Source organism: Melopsittacus undulatus, chromosome 1, assembly GCF_012275295.1.
Source record: "Melopsittacus undulatus isolate bMelUnd1 chromosome 1, bMelUnd1.mat.Z, whole genome shotgun sequence".
In the NCBI taxonomy this organism is placed as follows: domain Eukaryota; kingdom Metazoa; phylum Chordata; class Aves; order Psittaciformes; family Psittaculidae; genus Melopsittacus; species Melopsittacus undulatus.
The window spans coordinates 93548241-93552903 of record NC_047527.1 but is presented as its reverse complement, the minus strand read 5'-3'; the positions used below and the strand labels follow the sequence as shown (position 1 = coordinate 93552903).

Here is a 4663-nt window from a genome sequence, read left to right as displayed (position 1 = left end):
CCAGAGCACACAGACAAGTAAAAAAACCCCAAATATAATTTAATGAAAAAAAAAAAAAGAAGAAATCAATGCCAACAAAGGTATTAAACTGTAAATAAATGCAGGCTGGGGTTTCTGAAAGATGATGCATGCTTCTACAAGTTCCCTAAACTGTACTTATCCTGGAGGCAAAAACCTGAAACCATTAAAAATATATGAAAACGAAAACAGTGCCTGTAGGGCTCCTCAAACTCCCATGCCCTCCATAGTGCCCTCATTATATCTCCTCAACTGACAAAACCTGAATCTTCATCAGTTCTCCTGGGAACTTCCAAGTTGTTTTCTGCTTAGGCTCTAGCATGGGTTGCAGTGCCCTAGATGTCAACAGGGCTTACCTATGTGGGTCTGTCAGGGTTCAATACTTCTGTTTCTTCTCTCTATTTTTCTAATGAAGAGCAAGTACCACAGTATTGTCTGAATTGTAAGAACAGGACAAAACTTCAAAGGAAAAGAGTTTTAGGGCTACAGATAGTCTCTCTACACAACTCTCCTACCTATTCTGAAAAGAGTTACTCTATTATGAAAAGAGTTTAGGAGGTTCAAGCTCCACAGACCTTTCAGTATGGTTTCTACATGAGGAAATAGCTTCTTAGCAACTCCTTTGCCCTGATCTGAAAGACATTTAAAATTCTTTATAGTCCTTCTGCTTTCCAGTAAAAACAAAACAAGCTGTTTAGCTTCATTGCAGTCTGACAGTTAATAGCTCCTGTATTGTCTCTTAATCACACCAAAACGTCTGTTGAAGGATGTATCATTGTTTTAACTTCCTGCTAGCTTTTTTGTTACACAGCCTGCCATTAAACTAAATTAACTGTATTCATATTGTAACCATAATTTACAACTTTTTAAAGAGACATGACACAGATCTTGAAAATCATAAGTGGACCACAAAAAAGATGAATGAAAGAAGGGCTATTCTATGTCTTTCAGAAAAACAGAACCATGGGAGTATCAATGGAAAAGACAGGAATGAGTTTCAAAGACAAAAGGGATGGCTCTGCACACAGTGTGTCAAGAGGGTTGCTGCACCCTCCTTGCTGCAGGATGTTACAAAAAAATCAGGGAAATTCATGGAAAAGAGGTTACACCTTGCTTTGGCTCAGAAAGCCCCTGAACCAGGAGCCACTGGAGATAGGGAAAATACTGCTCTGAAATACTTGCCTTGCTTATGACTTGCACTTCTGCATTTGCCAGCACTCACTCTTCCCATCACCCAGTTCTGTTCCCAGGGGCACTGCATTGCTAGGTCAAGGCACAGAGCAAGCTCCAAGTAGACCTTCCATTTCCCACACCCATTTAATCTCAAGTCCTCAAACTGAAGATATGTCTGGCATAAAATTGACAAGAATAGATATTACACTTGATTTTGGATGAAAGGCCAAGAAAGGGATGTGGAGACAAGACAGCGAGTTAGTCTGACCCAACAGACCCAATATCCAGTTTTTGAGCAGGTACCAAACTGCTTGCCCCATGCTCTATCTATAACATATTGCTGCATCCTTCAAAATGGAACCCACAGAAAAATCTTTCTGTTGTTTTTCGTCTGAAGACAGTTCCCTTCATCCTTTTCCTTACCAAATGATGACAAATCCAGCAATTCTAGGTTCCTGAACAAAACGACAAAGCTCAACCTGTACATCACATTCTTTTTGGAAAAAGAATTTAAAAACTCTGTAACTTTGAGTGACTGCTTGGTAAAATATTATACATATCCTAACACCATGGGGCAAAGCAATAAAAGTAGGAACTCTCATTGATATAGTCACAAATGCTCCTGTACTCTAGGCTGAGACAAATGGTCCGCAAAGGTGGGATGCAAGAGAAACCCAAGGTGATTTTACTGCACACCAGGGATGCTGCAAGCCACAGTTAGCTGAACCTGCAAACTCCATATATTGCAATCCATCTTGTGGAAATCATATATGTCCATATTCTGTGAAACTTGTGACTCAAAACATGTTCCCATAATATTAGTTTACTTCATCATTTTGTGTGAGGCAGTAAACATGGCACCAACTTTGTACCAGATTTGCCATTCCCCTTGACATTCCTTTTTTTTTGAGATTCTTCCCTACCAGACTGAGTAGGAACTACCTGCAGATGGTAGTTACCTTCAGATAAATCCTGGTATGTAGCAGACACCTCCAGTCACTGTGCCATTTTCATTACATGAGAAAAGACAAACATCCAATTTAAAAGAAAACTAATAACTTTTGAGAAAAAGGGATGGGCTTGATGAGATGATACCATACTACAAGCTTTTGTTGTGGGCAAACAGAATCCTATAGTTCAAAGTAATTATCTCACCAAGTTCCACCTCATTAGGATTGAAACTAGACATCATAATGAACATTGGACTAATAATTCACCAATGAGAACCTGGTTTTACTCCAGCTTTCTGTCTTTTTGTAATGTATTTGTTGGTTTCAGCTCATCACCCCCAACTTCACTGGACAAGATAACACACCTCTTCATTTTCTATTCATCATAAGCCTATGGGTGAATTAGTAAATTAGATTAAATTTCCTTTCTTAGTGCCAGAGGGGCACTGGGAAATTTGCATGAGCTCCCTTCCCAGGACACGGCGCGTGGAGAAAAGGGAGAATCAGGAATTGTCAGAGCAAGTTCAGTTTTGCCCCCTGGACCTTCTGCATTTTTGTGGAGGAGGGCAGAATGTATCAACACACCCTCTCCTCCACTCCAAAAAGATAGCGCTAGGATGATAAGTGGGGGATCACTTCATAAATTAAAGGTGGCTACGAAATATTTCGGGACATTAAAGACTACCTGCAGCAGGACAATTCTGCTGTAGATGGGAAATGGCAGAGTAGAGATTATGGAGTCATTAGTCATGCTATCACTCAGAGGATTAAATTTTAATACTTTCTTTTCCTTACTATCCTTCTCCCCACTGTGATTTTTCTTTTTTACCCCTGCACCTGCCCTCTAGATATTAGATAACCTGAACATGAAAGAGTAGAACCTTTTTGACAGTAAAGCTGAAATCCTTCTGTTTTGTCATGCATTCAAATGGGAATCAGACCAACTGAATCCTGACCTACTTATCAAACTGAAACGCCTGCTGGGAAGTATCAATAAAAAGGCCCACTGGGAGGTCATTCAGCCGGGTCATGGTTATTATGGGAATTGTGAAAGAGAGGGTAGCTATCCTAATAAAAATCCATTTCTATATATTCTTACTTCTTAAATATCTACCTATCCAAAGTGTGATAACTTTTCATTGTAGTTTTCCTTTAATGCAAGCTTCCAGGGCAAATTCCAAGGACAATAAATAAGTCTGCTTCATTAATCAGACTACAGCACTTAATGGACCACTAAAAAGTAAGTGTTTCTCTGAGGGTGGCCAAGGGTCTTCAGTGGCAGTAAACACAAACAATTGAAGGTCTGCATAGTATCCCATCAAGTTTATCAAAGTCCTTAGCGTAAGTGAAGTGATTAAAGCCTTTTCTAAAGATTATTTTTAGCCCCCATAAGGTAAACTCATCTCAATGGAGCTTTCACTAAAAACTTTCTGAAGCAAACCAAAAAAGTCTTGCAGCTTCACTCCAGCATAGATGCAATGGGTAGCAAAGAAGGCAGCTCCACACTTGCTTCTCAGCATGAATGTTTCTACCTAGCCTTTTCCCAGAGTAGGTATAGGGATGGAGTTTTTAACTTCCCTGCATAGGGCTGAGCTCCTGGGCTGCTTCTGCCTTTTTAAAAGAAGCCCCAAGTAAGAGGTCTCTGTCCTACATTACATTTTTGGCAATTTCTTCAGAGTAAGACAAGCCATTTCTCTCTAGGCCTCTAATCACTCCCTGTACTGACTTAATGTCAAGGATAAACACTTCACCAGAGACCCATGATGACTTGCATGTGAAGGTCATGCTACCTTCTGCCATCCTTTTCCTACCCTAATTTTCCTATGAGTCTATGTATCCTTTCAAATCTGAAGTCACATCTATGGTGGTGCCAACTATTACTACAAATGCAAACCATTTTAAATGTGTGTCTGTACATACACCTATGTATATATATATATATATATATATATGTGCATATTCTGAAAATAAAACATGAATTAATATTACAGTCTCTTGATTTTAGCGAAGAGCCCAATTCAGGCAGTTGAACACACTGAGGGATCAAATAAAAAACCCAGAAAGGAATAAATCTCTCCACTTTTGAAATCTAGCCTAAGGGCAACAATCACTGAGTTGAATTCTCTGCTCTGTGTTATGTAGAAAGTCAAACTACGTAGCTGCAATGGTCCCTCTAGGCCTTAAATACCTATGAAACAATATGGCCAAGCTTTGCCTTTGCAGCAGACAGTAGGACATTCGCTTTACCCCTCGTGTTGGGAACCTGTGCCTGAAATCCGCCAGAGCAACAGATATTTTTATTAGTAATTTCAGGTTAAAAATATTAAGCACAGCAGGCAAGAAATTCACAGAATCATTTGGTGCTGTTTTTAAACCCCTTGTCTGTGATCTCATCGTTGCTCCTAAAGCTGATGCTGTTTCCATGGCATTTCTGATTAACTAGTGACCCAGCTTCTAAACCATTTATTTTTTATGGATATATATTGATGTATATTTGTGATTGACACACTTTTCACCCATTT

General features: G+C 39.4%; 1 pseudogene; it reads right to left on the bottom strand.

The window, feature by feature from the left end:
- Positions 1–1255: 1255 nt before the first annotated feature.
- Positions 1256–1430, bottom strand: LOC115946663 (uncharacterized; annotated as a pseudogene).
- Between the last annotated feature and the right edge of the window lie 3233 nt (positions 1431–4663).